Source organism: Cupressus sempervirens, chromosome 5 (assembly GCF_028749045.1).
Source record: "Cupressus sempervirens isolate cs-2001-9-10 chromosome 5, ASM2874904v1, whole genome shotgun sequence".
In the NCBI taxonomy this organism is placed as follows: Eukaryota; Viridiplantae; Streptophyta; class Pinopsida; order Cupressales; family Cupressaceae; genus Cupressus; species Cupressus sempervirens.
This window is the reverse complement of record NC_143122.1, coordinates 1044319774-1044343191: the sequence shown is the minus strand read 5'-3', so window position 1 is coordinate 1044343191 and position 23418 is coordinate 1044319774.

Sequence of the window (23418 nt, the reverse complement as noted above, 5' to 3'; positions counted from 1 at the left end):
GAAAGAGGCTAAGTTTCAAGGACATATGCTAAGAAACAGGGGTGCAAAGGCCTCAAGTAGTGCCCTTTTTCAGGTTTTCATCACTTGGAATTTTTTAATTTATTTTTTATGTTTTTTTTTTTTTTTTTTTTTTGAATTTTTTGAATTTTTTGGAAGAATTCTAGCTTTTTAGATAATGCTCCTTAAAATTTTACACCATGACATGAAAAGGATTTGAAATGATGTACTCAAAGATGCTGACAGGGAAAGGAAGATGGAAGACAAAAAATGGAGGATATGGCTTTATACAAAGCGAGTGAGATTGGAAAATGGAAATGAAGGAAAGATCAATGTCAACACACACTTTGAAGGGTGGAAAGAGGATGTAGAAAATGTGAATTAATGAATACATGAAGGAACATGGTGAGCAGATAGAAGAGGTTGTGATTTAAGTGCATTGAATGGAAGAATGCCTTTGGAAGAAGATGAAGTGGAATTCTTTAGAAGCTTGAATGTCAACTTCAATTGTTGTTCAACATTAGACTCTCTCAAGAGGGACTTTGGAATCCATATAGCCATAGGCCTCTTTTCATTTATTTTTGATGATTTAGAGATAATTTCTTCAATGATGGATTTTGGAACCCATACTTGTCTTATAATTTTTCTCTTAGATATCTCTTTTGACTTTATGCCCCCATTTCGTTTAGAGGAGACATGGTGGTCTTCTTTTTTATGTGGATTCTTGAATTGCTTCTTTTTCTTATATTGAACATTTAGGTTACTTCCAAAAGACTTTAGACTTGTGGAAGAAGAAGGATGATATGACTAGTTTAGGTAAGTGGGTGGATGAAAAGGATTCAAGGATATGCATCTATGTTGATTTGAGGAAAGATAGGACAAGGAGGAATGTAAGGACCCAATATGGATGATGAATTAGGGGATTTGGGAGAGGAAAGTGAAGGGACATAAGGATCCAAGATGGAAGGAAGATGTGAAGCATTTAGTAGCGGTGGGGGAGTTCCAAGGATGGATGTGGAAGATGCAATAGGGTAATCAATAAGTTCATCAACATTTATATGACAATCAAGGACATCAACATCTTTAGAGTGATCATTAGGATTTTTTATAGGAATATGAAAATATTTAATAGGAGCAACTTCTTTGATAGGATTACTTGAAGCTTGAGAATACTTAGGAAGAGTAGAAAGTGGAAGGGAACATAGAGTGGTAGAACAAGAAGATGGAAGACTTTGATCTTTACAAGGATCTTTGGATAGCATAAGTGAAAAGTTTTTCTCTTGATTTTCAATAGGCTCAACATTCAAAGTAACAACTCTATTTTTAATAACCTTAATGGAAGTATCATCTTTGGAAGGCACAATTGTATTAAGGTCATTTTGATTGTCAATAAGCTTAGTAGTGTAAGTAGTAGCTTGATCTTTCTTAGGAGAAGACTTAAGACATGGTCGAATGAATGAGAAAGGGTGTAAGGGATCAAAAGAACCATGAAACATATCAGAGATATCATGAAAATGATTGGATGACATAGAAGGTTCTTGATCTTGATTTTTTTTTTAATTCTTTTCTTTATCATTTTTAGAGTCCTCTTGACATGAAGCCACTTCTAAGGACAAGGAAGCCTATTGGAATTGTATGGAAGACTTTGGAATAGATGATGAAGGACTAGCTAAAGTAGGCATTATAGCACATGAAGGCTTAGGCTCTTTAGGTTTAGCATTATAAAAAGTATTTGTAGCCAAGTAAAGGTTAGCTTGAGTTTCTCTAAGAGGTAGCCCTTGAGGATAATTATAGGGAACTGCATGAAAAGCATTAGGATCTTTTTTGGATGAAGGATTGGTAGAAAATTTGAGAGACTCAGAATCTTTAAGGGATTTATGGATATTGGAGGAAGTAGACAATGGAAGGGGATCATTAGAAGACAAATTTTCAATATTAACATGATCTTGCTCATGAGTGTAATCTTTATTTTCAGCATGAGGGTTCTTAGAAGAAGAACTCTTATCCCATTGATGTTGTATTTCAGCACAAAAAAATGCTTTCTCTTTGTCAAAAAATGCAGATTTATCATTTAGGTATTGTTCACAAAATTTATCAATATTATTTTCAAGATTCAATTCATATGGATTACCATTAGTATCTTTTCGTGACTCATCCCCTTTAAGCACAAGCATGGGACTAGGAGGACTTTTAAGATGTGTAGGAATATAATAGTCATCATCATCATAATCATTGTTACTATAAGCATTATAGATAGGTATATCACAAGACTTGTCATCTTGTTCATTATCATATGTCTCAATAAGAGTAATATGACTCTTGGTAGAAGTAGAAGAAGAATGATATTGTGAAGAAGAGATAGGTGAAGACCTAGATGAATGATATTTAGAAGAATCAGGGTAAGACTTGGAATATGAAGAATGTGAATGATATTCAGAAGAATCATCATAAGACTTAGAAGATGAAGAATGTGAATGATATTTAGAAGAATCATCATAAGACTTAGAAGATAAAAAATATTTGGAAGAAGGATATTGTGATCTAATATTGAGTATGATCCCAGCAAGAACATCTGATTTCTTCCCTTTTTCAATCATTTTTTTCAAAAGGTTTGCATCCATATATCTATTGTAGTAACAACACTTTTCAAATTTAAGAAGGAGATCAAATTCATCTAAGCTCAAATGAGGGTCCGTAACAAGATATTCAAAATACATGATTATATGATAATAGAAGGAAAAGAATATAGAAGAATGAGGAAGAGGAAGAGGAAGTGGAAATGGGAGATTAGAAAGACATGGAAGATGAAGAAGAAAGAAGACCAAGAGTTATTTTGTGAAATTTGATACCATTTGAGTTCATTTGAATGTTGAGCAACATGTAATAGCACTTGTAACCAACATGAAATAAAAGGTACTATTTGATAGGATAACCCCAAGAAACGTTGGTACCAAACTAGGATAGTAAAAGCACTAACTTGTCCCAAAGAGAGATGATAGGATAGAATTTTGCAATAGGCATAAACCAACATTGCCACAGAGGTGCCCACAACTTTGGGTGAATACCCTAGCACATATGAACTAGGAGGATGATTTAACCAAATTATAAATAATTAAAATTGAATTTTTATGAAAGTGGATGGACAAGAAATTACTAAGACTCTATGAGCATAATATCAAAGGATCCAAAGGTATATCATTCTCAACAAGGACGGTCTCTAATTCACCAACTCCAAACAAGGTCTCTTGTGAAATCAATGATTACTAATTCAAGAGCTCAAAGCATAATAACCCAAGGTGTAAATGAGCTTCTAACAATGGGGTAAGTAACCTAATCTAAACTGGATCAACCTAGGCAGATTGAGAATAATAGGACAACAAAATATTTTGATCGTAAATTCTCAACTCAGGAACTCAGATTTTGTTTTTTCTAAATGTCCAACTAGGTGTATCAATAGAATTTTAATTATGAACCAAGCACGCAAGATGGAAATCAGGGATTTCAAGCAAATATCTTCAAACAATGAGCAAGGGACAAAGCAACCTTGCACATGAATAAGAATAGTTTTGTATTATCAATCTAATCCCTAGGACCACTGCTATGTATGCTCTCAAAATATTTTTCAATCATGCACATAGTCGTAGAAAATAAAATTTGGCAGCACTATGGTTCTTAGTAATGTTCAAGTCTATAGCTTTTACAATCTAGAGTGGGTGAAATCCAATCCTAGTGCATCAGGGTTTTGACATATTCTAAGAATTTAATCAATCAGAGATACTGAGGAGATCTGACAGCCCAAAAAAAGACTACATCCGTGAGGATTTCTCCCACAAAGACATTTATGTAGTGGTTGCTACTACCACATCAAAAATGAGTATTACTACTTGAGGTACCATCCACGTGGTTGACCCAATAAAGGGAATGTCCACTATGGTTTAACCCTCTCTAATCAAGGAAGACTCACAAAGTTGTACCACATGGGGACTTGGTTTGGATTCAAGGGTTCTAAGTTTTTGATGTGCCCAAAAGGGAATAGAGCATACTCCTTTAGCCTCTTCACCTTACCCAAACATAGCAAACAAGATTCTTTGACATGTTAATTTGAAATCACCTCACCAACTATTTGGAAAATCAACAACAAACACCACCAATCTCAAAAGAGAAATGACTAATGGATGTCGAGGACAAATCCAAGTAGAATAGCAAGATAATAAAAAATATCTTTCCCTACCTACAAGGGGATCTGTCATCAAGAGGAGCTTCACATGTAAAGCAAGCAAATGAAGCCCAGTCTCTCAAAATCTCCCAAATAGTGTTCATAGGGCCTAATTGCTATGTGAAACACAAATGCATGAAAGAAAATCTAGATCTAGTTTTAGAGCACCAAATGAAGTGTGAATCTATGAAAGCATGTAAATGAACTCAAGTCAAAAATATGAGATATTCATTTTAGTTCCAAATCCAAATGTTATAGAGATCAAAAAAAAACTTGGTAATCCTTGCAATGCATCTTTTTTTCTGGGGGTACCTTTCATTTATGTTTGAACACTCGCTCGCAACAAACAAAGCAACAAGCAAAATAGGCAAACATAAGATATGCAATATATATGTCCAACTCATGCAAAACTAGGGTTAGATCCAAAAATATGTTTTTTAAAAGTGATAATAATCAGCAAGTAACCCAAATGAAAGTCCACATCATGCATTGATTCATTGTAAATATTAAATGCAAGCTATTCATTAAATGCCCTTTTTTTATTGATTTTTTTGACCTAGTCATAAAGATTGGACCTATATGATATGAATTCGGATCCAAAATCTTAAATGCAAAAAATAGACCCTTGTCAAAAATCAGAGAGCTTTCCAAAAATGCAATTTTTTTTGAAAAATATGCTAATTTGCTCCAAAAAATGATTTTTCATGAAGAATCAAGGAAAAATCATAAAAAATCAAAAATATTTTAGAAAAGTTTGCAAATTGGACTGAAGCTTCCTTGATATGTCACCACCTTGCAAACAAAATTTCAAATCAAAATACTAGCTGCTTGAAATATATGATCAAATCTTTAAAATCTAAGGTTTTTTTGTACTCCAAACAGATCTGCACAAAAACCAGAAAGCAAAGGTGGGTTGCCCCACGGTGAGCACTAAAAATGTATGCCTAAAATGTGGGCACACTTCTATGAGTCATTATATTCAAGATTGCTCAAAAATGAGGTCTCGAATGGCAGCTCATAACTCCCTATTCATGGAGTGCAAGGGTTTGTAATGGAGGCCCTCAGTTTGACCTAGTTTATGCCCATGCAAGTACACCACAAAACAAAAGATTCAATGATCTAATATGCATGTAAATGAAGATGAAAATTAATCTAAATGATAACAATGCAAAAAAATGCAAGAAAGGAAATGTAATAACAATGCAGATCTAATCTATGAAAACAAATATAAATCTAAACTAATATGCAAATGCAAGGATGAAAACTCATGATGAAAGTCATGCATGCAAGAGAGAATGAGACAAGAAGATAGAAGTTCTCCACAAAAAGCTTTAATATTCAAAACTCTTCAAACTTGTAGCATAACAATAGCATAAAAATGGATGATATCTAAAATGAGGAGAGGGCTCTCCCTTATAAAGGAGATTAGATGATCAAGATTAAGAGGAAAAAAGATTTAATCAAGGGTGGAGAAAGAATAATCTATGTAAAAAAACAAAATCCACGAAAGAGAAAATAGGAAAAGAATTAAATGGAGAAGAAAATGGAAAGGGGAAAAAGATAAATCCCACATTAAGTGTAGAGAAAACAAAAAAAATAGATTTATTCAAATTTTTATTTTTTTTATTTCCTTTTTCATCAAAAAGAGATTTAAGTGGGATATTTATTTAATTAAAAGGGAGCAAGTTCTTTTAATAAAATAGGCAATATTTAATTAAATTAAAAGAGGGGTTTTTCTCTTAATTAATTAAATATGGATGAATTATTTAATTAAAAGAGAGGTTTTCTTTTAATTAAATGGGGATTTATTTTATTTAATTAAAAGGGAGATTTTTTTTTAATTAAATAAGACTTAGGATAAAATGATCAACCTTAAAAATAAAAATAAAATTGAATTTGATCAAAGAAATTGATTTTAATAAAACATTGCAAACCATTGATTCAGGAAATTTGATAAATTGATAAATTGAATAATGGGGGCCCATAGTCTAGGCGACCATATTAGGGTGCATACACTACCTATTTCCACTAGGCCATGCGAATGCTTGAGTATGGACTTTTTAGTTGGGTTATCCAAGATATGAAAAGGCATGGGTAGTGTTTATGTGGTTGTGGATAGATTCAACAAGATGGCTTATTTTGTGCCATGCAAGACAACTTGTGATGCCAATCAAATAGCCTCTATTCTTCAAAGAGATAGTAAGAATCCATGGGTTACCTCTAAGTATTGTGTTAGATAGAGACACTAAGTTTATGAGTCACTTTTGGAAGACTCTTTGGTAATGGTTGGGCACTAATTTTTCATTTGGATCAACATGCCATCCTCAAATTGACGATCAGAATGAAGTAGTGAATAGAAGCCTTGGAGATCTATTGAGGTGCTTGACCAAGGAATATGGTCAACAATGGGATCAATTGATTAGACAAGATGAGTATTCATATAATGACACTATAAATAGGTTCACGGGTAAAAGTCCCTTTTAAATTGTATATGGCCTACATCCTAGGGGATTCTATGAGCTAAGAGACTTAAAGAATGGAGTTAGAGGGAGTAGTTATACAAAAGAATTTTCTTATGCAATGTAGGAGATTCATGACATAGTCAGGAAAACATTGACCGAAAATACTATGAAGCATAAGACTAAAGTTGATAAAAGTAGAAAGGAAATCCAATTCAATGTGAGAGACTTGGTTATGGTGCATCTAAATTATTCTATACTATAAAAGAGTTTCCCTCACAAGTTGCAAATGAGAAGGATAGGTCCCTTTTCTATCTTAGCAAAGTATGGTCAAAATGGTTATAAAGTGGAGTAGCCAGAGGATAGTGGACTATCCCCTATTTTAAACATTGTAGATCTAGTTATAAAGGACCCACATTTGAATTAGACAAAATCTTGACTGAAGTTATCCAAGATGTGGATGAACTCAAATTCCCTCCAACTACTGTGAAGAGAGCTGACAGTATACTAGATACTAGAATATACAAAATGACTAGGAGGAAGGACTATAAATAACATTTGATCAAGTGGCATGGTCAATTTGATGCTAATATAGTATGGATCAAGGAATCAAAGTTTAAGAATTTTGGCATTGACCTCAACTTACTCAATCCAAGGGTGGATTGAAAGCTTTTTCTTGGGGAGGATGGTGCAGGAGCACCTAGGCTAACCTCCATTCCTTTTTCATTTTTGGCTTGTATCAAAAATTAGCCAAGTTAGAGAAGTGTGTGTTTTATTTGGACCTTAAAATTTTTTGCAAGATGTGGACTACGTGAGTTTGTGTTAGAACCAAGGTCACCAATTAGTCATTGTTGGTTGCTTTTGATAGGTTAGGCTTAGAAACTAAAAGTGTGGATTTGAGTTGTTAATGTGTCCAAAACACATGAGAGATGTTTGGAGAATTTTTTAAGGTCATTTATGAAGTTATTTCTTCAAATTAAATGGTTTAGAGGCCCTAGATTCTAGGTTGTCAAGTGAATGTAAAAGATACCAAAAAGTTGTCATGACAACATTGGCAATTTATTGCAAATATTGCATGCAACTCGGCAACATTAGATGCCCTGAAAGATAGAAGTGGGGAATCACCTAAAAAGACCTAAAAACATGGAAAATGACCTCTAAAACTCTCTCAAGCTTAAATCTTGAGGTAGAGAGTATTGTAACCAAGTTTTTGAATAGCAAAATAGCTCTACAATTCTGGTTTTGCATATTTTTTGAGCTTTTTAGTGGGATGGAGCAATATACTAGATTGAATGCCTTGATTTAGTGTTAGGTTTGTGTTGAAGTATAGTTTCAAGACTTTTTAATTCATTAATAAATTTTTTTAGAGTTTTTTTAGTGCCTTGAAATTTTTTTTTAAGTTTTAGAGAGTTTCCTAGTCCTATTCTGACCAGTTTGTCTTCTATGGCTCCCCCATGAAATCTAACCATGGGATTTTCCTAAGGGTAGATAAATGTTTTAGGGGATTCATTGGTTTATATATATTCATAGTTAGGATTCATGAAGAGTTGGTTTTCTATTTTTAATATCAAGCCCTAGGCAAGCTTCTAATGCTCGATTAGTGGTTTGACAATGAACAATTGAAGATTTCATGAAGGGGATTGAAGCACAGTATGGATCAAGTATGGTTCCAATTGTGGTATGAGAATATCTTTATATTATAGAAGGATTGAGAGATTATTAATCCATTTGAGTGGGTTTTGAATAAGAAATCAATGAATTCTTATAAATTAGGCCTTTTAGCCCTATTTGACCTAGTAAGTAGGAACCCTATGTAAGTTTTTTGGGAAGTTTTGGTAGAAAAGTGGAAAAAGAACTTGTCAAGGGCTAATTGGAATTAGACCTAATTAGGCTTTATAAAGACTAAGTCTTGAAATCTATTGGAAAAAGGTTTGGAGATCCTTCAAGATGGATCCAAATGGAATCAAATGGAATTTTTTCAACATTTTTGGCACCCTTGCAATGAGTTTAAAGGATTCTGTGGAGATGAAACTTGGATCCTTCTAAGTATAGGAAACTATTGGATACAATTATTTAATTGTGTGTTGTATTTGATGTTACACAAATTTCATATCAGTTGTCAGTCAATGCTTACTAAGCTCACTTGGTCAGCAAGATAGTTTTCCTTGTCTACTGATCATTCCTAAAGATTACTCTATGAAGACAGTGTCTATCGAGCTCACTTGGGTGTCGAAGGAATTCTAGTAGAAAATAGTGTTAACCAAGCTCACTTAGTTTCCAATGAATCTTTTGCAAGTTCACAGTGTTAACCAAGCTTTTGTTGGTTAACATAGGAAATCATCTCAGAACTAGTGTTTACCGAGTAGGGTCAGCCAATGAAGGATTTTTTTATTTTGGCATAAGAAGCTTAGTTATTTTAAGTATTATTTCTAGTCAACTATGGTGATGCTTATTGGTTATTGTAATTTTAATCTAAGCTGACTTGAAAATATGGATGGTATAAATGAAAGATCAAGTTGAGATTTTTAGTGTGTGTGCAAGTGTCCTAATTGAATTAAGAAAGAAAGAAAGAGTGAGAGCAAACTTGAAGGATAATTAGGTATCCTGTGGAGTAGAAAAGCTTTATTTGATCAAGAAGGATCAAGTATGAAGAAAAATAGAGATCTATAATTAGTAATTCAATTGCATCACAATTAGGTCATTTCATTGTTACTCTCTAACCATTGTAGCACTGATCTAAAATCTTTTAACAGAGTTGGTTTAATAACCAGTTGTAAATCCTTTAACAAGGTGACAGTTCCATTGAATTTTTTTAAGACCTCTTGCAAGGCCACTCCTTATAGGGTGATTGAATCCTCTAACAAGGTCACACCTAACAGTTTGTTTTGTAACCTTTAACTAGGTTGGCTCCTAACAAAGCTCACTCCAGAAGAGTGAAAATAGTAACTAGTTATATTGATAGTTTTTTCCATATTGGGTTTCCACGTTAAATCCTAGTGTCTCATGTGTTCATTTTATTTCTCTTATGTTTGAAAATTAATCGCTATTAATGTTTTAAGATCAATTAAAAGTAAATCACACTCTACATTGACTAAGTTATAGTATTTTCTATGTGTTTACCAAATAATAGTAGCAATCAATTTTATTGTTAACATCCAAGGGATCTAGGATTTATTTTAGTGGTAACATCCAAGAGATATTGCTGAGAAAAAGAACCATAACACCATGATGATTGATATTGCATCTGATCTTATCTATGATGAATTTGATGAGATCAAGGACTAAAAAACTACTTTTGATATGTGCAATAAGCTAAAGGACATATATGGTGGTGATGAAAATGTGAGGAGAGGCAAAGAAAAAAGCCTTCTAGGATAGTTTGATCAAATAAGAATGAAAGAAGATGAAAATGTTACCAAGTATGTGGAAAGAATCAAAGCTAGTGTCAGTGCAATCAAAGCTTCTAGAGGAGAAATCAAGGAACAAATTGCTGTATGTAAAGTTCTTAGAACATTGCTTCCTATCTATGCATTAGAGTATCTTCTATTCAAGAAAAGAGATGTGAACCAAATCACAAGATACCTTTGGATACCTTAGTTGGAAGATTGATAGCTTTTGAGCTAGAAAACTATGAAAATTATGTTCTAGCTTCCAAGATTATTGAATTTGCATTTGAGGCCAAACTTTCACTTAAGGAAAAAGGCAAGAAAATAAAGGAAATTCAATTAGAAAGTGAAGAAGAATTAGAGGAAAGTTCTAATAGTGATCTTGAAGTTGTTGAAGCTTTACTTGCAAGGAAATATTCTATAGGTAGAGGAAAATACAAAGGCAAAGTTCTCCTAAAATATTTTTCATGTGAAGAAATTGGTCATATTGCTGCCAAGTGCCCAAACAAAGAAAGTATGGATGAGAAGAAAAGTCACAAGTGCAATGGCAAGAATGATTTCAAAAATCACAAATCATTCAAGGAAAAAGGTAAGAAGACTTGTTTTATGGCTAAATATTCTAATAACAGTGAAGATGAAATAGTATACATTGCTGTGAAAGATGAATCTAGTGAAGAAAAAGATAAGATGGCACTTATCTCTCATGTCAATAAGAATGACACATGGATCATAGATAGTGGATGTTCACATCATATGACTAGAGACAAAAGAAATTTTGAACACTTTGAAGACTATGATGTGGTAGTTTAAGGTTTGGAAACGATGAACCTTGTTGCATAAAAGGGAAAGGCTAAATCTCATTAACCAAAGAACTTGTATGTGACAATTCCTATTGGGTTTAAGGACTAAAACATAATCTGTTGAGTGTCCATAGCTAATCAACATTGGATTCAAGGTAGAATTCATGCATGGAAAGGCAAGATTTTTGAATGACAAAGAGAATTTGATTGGATCAGGCAAACAAATAAGAGGTAACCTATTTTATCTTGATCTTGGTGATTGTTCATGTTTTATTGCTCAAATAGAAGAAAGTTGGTTATGGAACAAAAGATTATGTCATGTAAATTTTTATAATATGGTCAAGATAAGAAAATTTAAAAAAGTAAGAGGTATTCCTAGTTTGAAGAAATCAGATGTTGGTTTATGCAAAAATTGTCAAATTGGAAAAATGGGAAAGACTAGTTTTAAAACCAAAAACTATCAATCTGAAGATGTCTTCGAAATTGTGCATACTGACCTATGTGGATCCATTGGAATAGAAAGTTATAGTGGAGAAAAATTATTTATTCTTTTTTTTGATGACTATTCTAGAATGATGACTGTTATGTATCTTAGAGAAAATTTAGAAGCATTTGAGAAATTCAAATGGTATCTAGCAAGAATAGAGAAGGAAATAGGGAAAAGATTCAAATGCTTAAGATTAGACAGAGGTGGAGAATTCATCTCCAATGAATTCAATAACTTTTGCATTGAAAGAGGAATTAAAAGATAGGTATTAGCCCCTAATAATCCTATGTAGAATGGAATAGTTGAAAGAAGAAATAGATATATCATGGATTGTGCAAGGACTCTAATGATTGAAAAGTATGTTGCTATCAAATACTAGAAAGAATCCATCAACATTGCAGCTCATACTTTGAACTAAGTATAGTTGAAGAAGGACTTGTATAAAACTCCCCATGAATTATGGTATGGCTACAAACCCAATGTAAGTTACCTAAAAGTATTTGGAAGTAAATGCTATATCTTGAAAGAGTCTAGAAAAGGCAAGTTTGATGTAAAAAATAATGAAAGTATAGTCTTAGGATATTCCTATAGAAGGAAGGCATATAGATGTTTGAATAAGTCTACTCATAAAATTATAAAAAGTGCACATGTGAGAATAAATGAGTTTGCAAAAAGGACTGAAAAGCAAAGCAAAAAGGAACCAGAAGATTATAGAAGATTTGTTTACATCAAACCTGATACATTGCCAGACACATCTATCAATAAGGAGATTTCAACTCTTGAGTCTTCCTTAGTTACCGAGTTGCAAGAAGTTAAACCAAGTCACAAGGACTCGAGTCACATTCTGAAGCTATCGAGCCAATGCCTACCAATTTTGAGTAACCAAATCTAGAAGTTGAAATTCAAAATGAAGATAGTTCAATTCATTCAAAAGGAAAAGAACCTATATTTCCCAAGTATGTCACAAGGCATCATGCACCTAATTAGATTATTGGAGATAAATCAGAAGGTACTATGACAAGAAGTAAGCTAAAAGGTACATGTTTACTTGCTGATTTTGAAACTAGAAATGTTAAAGATGCATTGGAAAATGAAAGTTGGATTGAGGCTATGAATGAAGAAATAGAGAAAATAAAGAAGAAAAAAACTTGGACCCTTGTTCCTAGGCCTAAAGATAAAAATGTGATTGGAACAAAATGGGTATTCAAAAATAAGCTAAATAAATATGAACAAGTATCAAGAAACAAAGCAAGACTGGTGTGTAAAGAATATTCTCAAGAAGAAGGGAATGATTATGGTGAGACTTTTTCTCTTGTTGCAAGATTAGAAGGTATTAGGACTCTACTTGTGTATGTTTCCCACAAAGGATTCAAAGTATATCAAATGGGTGTTAAATCTACATTTCTCAATGGTATTCTTGACGAAGAAGTCTACATTGAGCAACTAGAAGATTTTTTTGATCCAAACAAAAGGGACATGGTCTATAAATTACACAAAGCATTATATGGTCTGAAACAAGCTCCTAGAGCATGGTATGAGAGGTTGCACAACTACCTTATACAGATTGGTTTTCAAAAAAGTAATGATAACAGTAGTTTGTACATCAAGGAAGGACCAGATAGCAAGATTGTATTGGCAGAGATATTTGTGTATTACACTCTATTTATAGGGAATGATGATCTATTCAAAGAATTTTTTGAACAAATGAATAAAGAGTTTGAAATGTCCATGTTTGGTGAGATAAAATTCTTTGTTGTACTTCAAATACAGCAAAGCAAGAATGGTATCTACATTACTCAATCTAAGTATATCAAAGAGATAATCAAGAAATTTAGAATGGAAGATTCTAAACCAGTTGGAAAACCCATGTGTACTAGAATAAAGCTTACCAAAGATGATGATTCAAAAGAGGTAGATTAGACCTTATCCAAATCAATGATTGGAAAATTATAGTATGTTGTTCATACAAGGCCTAATATTGCTTTAGTAGTTGGGATAGAGGCAAGATTCTTGGCTAAACCTAGAGAAAACCATATGATAGCAATCAAAAGAATTTTGAGATATCTAAAAGGTATTAAAGACTATGGTTTATGGTATAAATTTGGAGGAAACTTAGACCTAAAGGTATTCATTGATGCTGATTGGGTAGGAAATCTTGATGATAGAAAGAGTACAAGTGGTGGAGCATTCTTTCTTGGTAAAAGGTTGGTATCTTCGACAAGCAAGAAGAAAAACTACACATCCCAATCTATAGTAGAACCAGAATATGTTACACCAGTAATGAATTGTTCTAATATTTTTTGGTTTAAATAGTTGTTGGAAGGCATGAAGGTTGTGATCAAAGAACCAGTTGTCATGTATTGTGATAACCCTAGCACAATTAACATATCAAAGAACCCAGTGATGCATTCCAAAACTAAGAACATTGCTATAAAATATCATTTTTTCAGAGAATTGGTGTTGGATAAAGAAATTAGATTGGAATATGTTCACATAAAAGAACAAATTGTAAACATATTCACCAAGCCATTACCTAAGGATGAATTCTTATATCTAAGAGGTAAGTTAGGGGTCATTCCCTTATTTGAAGCTCACTAAATAAAGTTTCAGTGATGCATCAATAGGAATCAAGTTGAAGATCAATCAATTGATGTAGCATAGTCAAAGGGATTATTACATATGAATCAGTACTCAAGGTACATTGATACTAATTTTTCATGTGTTGTCTTTGGCATGTGTTGTCAAAGAAGGAGAAAATTACTATCATATTTTTCTAAAATTTGTTCATATCTTTCTAAGGGAGAAGTATAGTATCAAAGAAGTTATGTAATTTCATCATAGAGGGAGATTACTCCATGAAAGAGAAGAAGCTTTTGGTAAAAAACTAAGAGGGAGAAACTTTCTATCAGAGAAAGTCTTACTCTCAAATTTTTTTGTGCTATGACATATTGTGTTACCATCAATGCCAAATAGGGAGATTGTTGGATACAATTATCTAATTGTGTGTTGTCTTTGATGTTACACAAATGTCATATCAGTTGTTAGTCAATGTTTACTGAGCTCACTTGGTCAGCAAGACAGTTTTCCTTGTCTATTGAGCATTCCTAAAGATTACTCTATGAAGGCAGTATCTACCAAGCTTACTCAGGTGTTGAAGGAATTCTAGCAAGAAACATTTTTAACCGAGTTCACATGATTAGCAAAAGAAAGTTGGATAGAGTCGGTATTCACCAAGTTCACTTGGTTGCCAATGAATCTTTTGCAAGTTCGCAGTGTTAACCAAGCTTCTATTGGTTAACACAGGAAATCATCTTAGAACTAGTGTTTACCAAGCAAGGTTGGCCAATGAAGGATTTTTTTTTTTGGCATAAGAAGCTTAATTATTTTAAGTATTGTTTCTAGTCGACTATGGTGATGATTATTGGTTATTATAATTTGAATATGAGCTAACTTGACAATCTGGATGGTATAAATGAAAGATCAAGTTAAGATTTTTAGTGTGTGTGCAAGTGTGATGATTGAATTAAGAAAGAAAGAGTGAGAGAAAACTTGAAGGATAAGTAGGTATCCTTGTGGAGAAAAAAGGCTTTATTCAATCAGGAAGGATCAAGTATGAAGTAGAATAGAGATTTGGATTAGCAATTCAGTTGCATCACAATCAGGTTGTTTCATTGTTACTCTCTAACCATTGTAGCAGTGATCTAAAATCTCTTAATAGAGTTGGTTTAACAACCAGTTGCAAATACTCTAACAAGGTGACAATTCCATTGAATTATTTTAAGACCTCTTGCAAGACCACTCCTTACAGGGTGATTAAATCCTCTAACAAGGTCGCACCTAACAATGTGTTTTGTAACCTTTAACCAAGTTGGCTCCTAATAGGGCTCACTTCAAAAGAGTGAAAATAGTAACTAGTTACATTGGTGTTTTTTCCTATATTGGGTTTCCACGTTAAATCCTAGTGTCTCATATATTCATTTTATTTCTCTTATGTTTGCAAATTAATCACTGTTAATGTTTTAAGATTAGTTAAAAGTATATCACACTCTACATTTACCAAGTTACAACATTTTTTGTGTGTTTACCGAATAACAACAACAATCAATTTTATTGTTAACATCCAAGGGATCTGGGATTTATTTTAGTGGTAGTTGATTCACCCCCACCTCTCAGTTACTCCTTCTATATTTCCAATAGAAATAGCATTGAAGAAACAATAAGGTGATTATCCTTCAAGGTGAAGCACAAGAAGAGAGACTCTTAGAGAAGTGTTAGTGTCATAGCCCCCACTTAGCACTCTAATTATAGTATTCTCCACCTAAGAGAGATAGATAGATGATATAAAATAATCTCATTTAAATAAATTACTATTAACTATTGATGTAATGATAAATAAATATAATATATTCATTAAATATCATATAAGGTTGTATATTACCATAATATATAACATAATCTATATATCAACATATTGATATAATAATGTAGTAGGAGGAACTGACCCTCTAGACACTGGATGGGGTTCTGAGATGAATGTTGGGACTAAATCCTTGGTTGACGTGGAAAATGAAAAGATCTTGTGTGCATCTGATTCTTTTTGTGCTCAATCAAAACTTGAAATATCTGGTTCGCAGGCAAGCGAGAAACTAGTCAGAGAGAATCTGGAAGGATGTTCTGTCCTTAGAGGATCTGTTGGGGGTTTTGAGAAGAATTTTGGTTCAGATTCTCTAGCCAAAGTGGATATTGGAAAGAAGTTGCATGAATCTGGTCCTTTTTGTGGGGTAGGAGAGAATTTGGTTGGAGAGTATCTGGCAGGAGGAATCGACCCTCCAGGCATTGGAAGGGGTTCTGAGAAGAATGTTGGGACAAAATCCTTTGCCATTGTGGATAATAAAAAGATCTTGTGTGATTCTAATCCTTCTTGTGCTCGATCAAAATTTAAAATTTCTGGTTCACAGGCAGGCGAGAAACTGGTTAGAGAGAATCTGGTAGGATGTTTTATCCTTGGAGGATCTATTGGGGGTTCTAAGAAGAATTTTGGGTCAAACTCTCTGGTCAATGTGGATACTGGAAAGATGTTGTGCGAATCTGGTCCTTTTTGTGGGGTTCGTGTCCCCCCATTGGATTCTGTTCATGGCTCAGGATAGGATCTCAGGAAGGAGAAAGATGTTGCTGACTCTAACAAGGAAATGTCTTTAGAAGGACTGAAACCCTAGTCTTCTCTTTTTGGAAAGAAACCTATAGGAAAACCTCTTTTCCTTCTGGTGATTGCTAAGTCTTGCTAGGAGAAAGGTGTTTCAAGTTTTTATTCCAGATCCTTTAGTTGATTTTTCTATGCCCTCCCTGGATTTCACCCTAGCAGGTAAATTTTTAGGAGCAAGACCAATTCTTGAATCTCTTAGAAAAATGGTTAAAAGGAAATGGATTATTCGAGGAGAAGTTGATATTGCCCCAATGTTGAATGGTTTCTTCTCTTTTGTTTTCAATTGCATTGAATATATGAATATGGTTCTTTGTGGGGGACCATGGTCTTTTGGCAAATGTTCTCTCACAATTAAAAAATGGGAGCCTAACATGGATCTTTCAGATTCTTTTTTCTTAACCACCCCCATTTGGGCTAGACTTCCTGGTCTCCCTTTAGAATTATGGCATGAGGACATTTTCAAAGGCATTGCCAATTCTTCTGGTGAATTAGTGGCACTGGATAATGCTACAGTTTCCAGAACCAAACTTCAAAGTGCCAAACTTTATGTTAAAGTGGCTAACCTGAATCATCTCCCAGACAAGGTGGAACTAATTTCCAAACTTGGTAAAAAGTCTCAAGAAATTATTTTTGAAGATCTGCCTAACTCTTGCTATGCTTGCAAGAAACAGGGGCATCTAGTTAAATACTATCCTTCCAAAAGTAGAAAGCATCTGAATAGTGTTCCAGATTGGAAAAAGACCAAGATCCAGCAAAAGAAAGTATGGAAACCCAAAGAAGATTCTAAATCATCACATGCAAAGGTGGATAAAGAGCCTTTATTTGAGAAAGAAATCTTTGAGGAAGAAGGACATGGTTTTCAATCTAATACCATAATGCCTAAGAAAAGAATAGATGATCTGGTTGATTTATCAAAACAAATTGTTATTTATCAAATGATAGAAGATCAAAGGAGAGAGTTAGATGATAAATCCATGGTAGAGGAAGGTGAATTCTTGGCTGAACATGGAAATCAATCAGAGATGGGTGATCTTCCTATTTCTCAGTCCAGGGAGTTCCAGATTTTATCTCAGACTGATTATGACCTTCCTTTGGATGAACCTCCCCCCTTAGATGCTATGATTGAACAAGGAGACAACTCAAAGCATAAACTAAACCAAAGAAAAAGAGTTGATATTAAGAACATTACTAAAGGGGTAGAGACTAGAAGTAGCAAAATGGTCCAGTGAACCAAGATAAATTCTCTTGCTTCTACTCTAGATAAATCTGGAAAAAGAGCAGAATAGCAGTCCAAGGTGAAACCAGATATTGGTTGTCCAGAAAAATTTGGAAGAAGAACCACTAAGAAAACCAGAGAGTTAGAAAGTATGCAGAATATTGTTGATGGTAGGCAGGCTACTATTCTAGATTTTACCCCTAAAAAATAGATATGAAAATCATTACTTGGTATATTAGGGGGCTGAATAGTATTCATAATCTGGATATTGTTAGGATTTTGTTAGATAACAAAAATCTGAGTTTCTCTTGCTTCAAGATAAGTGCTGGAGAAAGAATGTTTCTAAGGAATTTGTAACTAGAAGAACAAATTTGATCAGCAATCCTTGGTGATTTTCCTAGTCTGGGAGGCTTCTCAGGTCACCTCACTTTCCAATCTATTTTTCTAGGTTCCAGTGTCCTCACTGGTTTCTCGTTCTGATCACTTTTGTTGGTTTTAGGTCCTTGCTTGACCTGGTTTAATTGTATTGCTAGTTTCAGGTCCGCTTAAAACCTGGTAGAGCTTCATGGTATATCTTTCTTTTTGATGTAAAGGGTTTCGGGGCCCCTTCAAAACCTGTTTTTACCTTAATCTAAAACATATTGATATAATAATGATATTATATAGCAATAAATATAATATAAAATAGTAATACATCAAATATTATGATTGAAATTTATAGTTATTAGATGATAAAGATCAAATAATATTTATGATGATTATCTATCAAATAAAGAATAATAATTATGAAAATACTAATATTAATAATATATACATATAAATATCAATTATAATAATGCCATTGGAAGAGACACATCCCTTCAAATATGATAAATATAAGGATAGTATTTTTATGGAATGACATCATTACATTACTCAAAATTTATCTTATTAAATATGGATGGAGAAAGGGGTCATTACAATTGGTATCAGAGCATGGTCCTGCCAACCTTAAAAAAAAAAAAAAGATAACAAGAGTAAAGATAAGAAGATGAAAAGAAAAATGTTGTACAAAGAGAACTATACATATAGGAGCATTCTTCATCATTTATACATCTAATAATTAGGTTGAAAGTTAGTAAGAATTCATAATATAGGTGGACAAAAATCATCCAATCAAAAAGTTAGAGGATATGGTCAAAACTACAGTGAAGGGAAAATATTACATTGAAGGATTGTGTTTATGAGTGGATAGAAACCTCATTAGAGTTGTCCCAATGCTAAAAAAAAAAAAGAATCTTTGCAGCATAGCACATGGCATATACTGTAGAGACCATGAAATGAAAAGATTAGGACCCAAGAGTGAAGAGATTGCCATAATATTTATATTTTATGATTAGCTGAATTGAGGCCTCACTGTCCCTCTCAATCATTGGAATATAAAATGAATACCTATCCACATAACTCACATGGAGTAAGAATAATTATCATTGATATTTATGTACTATCTATCTATCTCTATTGGAACCACCCCACTAAGTTTGAATTGGTAGTGTACGTTATTTTCCAAATGCAGAAAAAGGAAGGAATTAATACAAAGCCTTTCAATTAGCATCGGTCTTGAATAGATCAAAAAGATATTTTGATAAAAGTACACATTGAAGAATATTGAAGCCATGATCTATTCATTCCTAAGGGTTTTCAATCAATATCAATAGTTTCAGACATTTGACAAATATACATCACAAATAAGTTTTTTCTCCATCGGTCAACTTGAATGATTTTGATGCCTTCTCATTATGGGAGTTAGAAGATTGGAAGGTTATTAGCTCATTATCGAGTGGTATCACTGTGTGTAGAGTGGACCATCTTATAGATATGCATAGTTAGTATTCATCAGGTGTTATTATTATTAGTTCAACAAAAATAATGAGTGGGCACATGATAGAGAATGTGAACAATATAGACCTTTCATCATGTCAAAACTATGGAGTACTACAGATACAATAGAGTTTAAGAAATACCGGGATCGATCCATCAACACCAGTAAAAAAGAAAAGAAACATAGTAGAGACCAATCAAAGGTACTAAGAACCAAAAATTGAATATTTAATACGAAATAAGAAAAAATACAACTTAGAAATGAGGACATGGAATACCAAAAGGAGCACAACATTTGGGATAAAAGTGGTAAATTCCTTACTTTTTCTTATTACAAATTGTAAGAAGGATTCTAAAATGTGTAATGTGTGTCTACATCATGTCTTCATAAATTAATATGTTTTCTTCGTATCTTCTTTGTGTCTTCTGGCATTCATGTGTCTACCTCATGTTTGCATTATGTCTTCTTGCATTAATGTGTCTACTTTGTGTCTTCATTCATAGATCATCATATACTAACATGTGTACTTTGCAAGTATTTTAACATATATGTAGGGAAAAGAATTTGAGTTATAATTGCATGAGGACAAGCAAACTCGAGAGGGGTGGACTATCATGGCCCCCACTTAGAACCCTAATTATAGTATTCTCCACCTAAGAGAGATAGATAGATGATATAAAATAATCTCATTTAAATACATTACTATTAACTATTGATATAATGATAAATGAATATAATGTATTCATTAAGTATCATATAAGGTTATATATTACCATAATATATAACATAATCTATATATCAACATATTGATATAATAATGATATTATATTACAATAACTATAATATAAAATAGTAATACATCAAATATTATGATTGAAATTTATAGTTATTAGATGATAAAGATTAAATGATAATTATTAATCAAATAAAGAATAATAATTATGAAAATATTAATAATAATAAAATATATATATTAATCATATAAATAATTATTATAATAAGGGCATTGGAAGAGACACATCCCTTCAAATATGATAAATATATAGGGATATCATCTTTTTATGGAATGGCATCATTACATTACTCAAAATTTGTCTTATTAGACATGGATGGAGAAAAGGGTCAATATAGTTAGTTAAGGTCTTAGTTAGTCATCTAAGCCATTTAAGATCCTAGGGATAGGATCCATGAAGAAGATAAGGTATGTCTTCTTAGTATTTTTGCAAGAACACCTAGGAGCACATACACCATTATCTTTCATCCAGAATCCATTTTTCCACCTAGCAATAGTGGCCTAAAAAGGGTGCATTTGTGCTATCTCCCCTTCTTTGTCTTGAAGATATTTAATTTGTTTGAGAACTCCTCTAGAAGGAATATTTCTTTCAACTAAGATATCTTCCTTTTCAAGAGTCTTTTCCCATGTCTAGAATATACTTTCATGATTATCTATTTTTAAGCTAATGAGAGTTTTCATTCTTTGCTAAGTTTATGGCATACCTTGTTTCTTTAAGGACATCTCCTCATTTTTGGAAGTAGATTTCTTTAGTATATTGTCCTTATGATTTTGTTTATGTTTCCATCATAAGGAAGATTGAATACACGTGACTTCCATTTTATAGTATGCAACTTTTAATTTGATCCCTAGGAATGATCAATTTTTATTTTTTGGATCCCTAAGGGGATAATGTTTTACTTTAGATTGATCCTACCTATTGATTCCTAAGGAGAAAAAGTTGAGGCTTGATCATTTTTCTAGATCTTGTTAGAAACTAAAGTCTACCAAGATAGTTGAGAGGGGAGGGAGGGAGAGGGAAGAGGGGAGGGGAATCAGTTATGCAATTAAAAAAACTCTTAAAATCCTCATTAATTGAAAAGCATGTAAACAGTAGATGCAACAAACACAAAAAGATACCCATCCACAATAATACCATATGTTTTAACTAGGAAAACCCTTGATTAGAAGAAAAACCCTAGTGAGGATGGTACCCACAAAATTATGTACTAATATATAAGTTCCTTGTAAGAGGATGGAACCTATTAGGAGTCAATGAAATACATTTAGTACATATCAGTCACCATTAGAAGACTATGAATCCCTATTAGGAGTTGTTGGGAAGATAGAAGGACCTAGTGTACAACTAGTCTTTGTAGTATCCTCACTAAATAATATAGATGAACTCCAATGTCATCATCCATTTTAATGTAACACTTAGTTCCAAATATTTTGAAATACTTAATTAATGGTGCATGTCTAAACCATAGTTCATAGGGGGTGTTACTAGTACCTTGCCTAATTTGTACTATGTTCATAGTGTATATTGTTGTATTTATTGCTTTCATCTAGAATATATTTGTCAAGTTATTCTCAAATATCATAGCTCTTGTTATATATATTACAAATATGTTTCTTCTCTTTGCTATACATTTCTTCTTAGGTGTCTTAGGGGCTAAAAGTTGTCTTTTAACATCATTTAAATCGCAAAAACTATTAAACTCATTCTAAGTAAGCTGTCCACCTCTATCAAATCTCAAACATTTAATCTTCAATATAGATTCATTTTAACTCTATTCTTAATAAATTTTAACTTCTCAAATGCTTCATATTTTTCTCTAAGAAATGCTACCCACATCATCCTAGTGAAATCATGATGTAGTAGGCTTTAGGTGCTTTGACTTTCCTTTAATGGAATTTACAAGGGTGCCAATATTTCATTTATTGGTGACCAAGACCTTCCCAAACTCCCAATGGATTTTTTTTAACACCCCCTATCATGGGTTTCACAAATATGTCAATTCTAGGCCAATAACTAGTCCAACAAGCCTAATAGACCTAGTAGAATTAGACCTACAAATCAAGATTTTTCCAATTTTCTCCAAACTGATTTGAACAAGACCCATAAATAATTGGTGATTTTGATACCCATTTGGAATAACTTCAAATCTCAAGTTTTTCCATTTGGGTTCTAAATACAAGGTGCCAAACCACAAAACCCTCAAATCTAGGGCTTTTCTAGGCATTTAATCTTTGTCCACTTACTCTAATGGTGGAGTCTTGTTCTAAAACTTCCAAAGTAGGTTCAAAGGTTTTCTCTCAATCCCTTATGGTTTCTTTAGGTCCAAAATCTTTCATTTCACTTCACAAGATGACATTACCCTTATTTCTCTCCAATCTAGTGGCTTAACACACCATGTGATCAGCCAAGTGTTCACTAATACAACACCCAAACAATGGGAACAAGGTTGGAGTTTGTATATTCATCCATTTTAAAGCCATTCCTAACCTTCCAAAAATCCATGGGATGTGACAAGTCATCAAATGCTAGGAATACATTATTGGAATCCAAAAACAATCAATACTAACTATGCATGTACGGATCAACACTATGGAAACATGATATTTTTCTCATAAAATTGTCTTCATTGATTGAACTCCCAAAATTTGGTGTTTTCCAAGTTATATACACTTCCTCAAATATTTGGATCACTTCCCAACTTGAATCCTCCAAGATGGTTTACTTTTGACAACTTTTCCCAAAAGTTGCATAATGTGAAAAAGTTGTAAAGTTGCAACTTTGCAACTTCTTGCAAATTGATTACTAACCTTCATGGATGATTACAAATCATCTAGTGTGATAAAATATGAATTAAAAAGGATTATTCCAATCCTTTGGTCAACCTTTTACCAAGTTTTGACCTAGTTTGACCAAATGAAACTAGGTTAATTAATGTAACCTAGGTGACACTTTTGACTCCCACATGAAGTTCAAACTATGTTGCTATGGTCCCTAGGCTA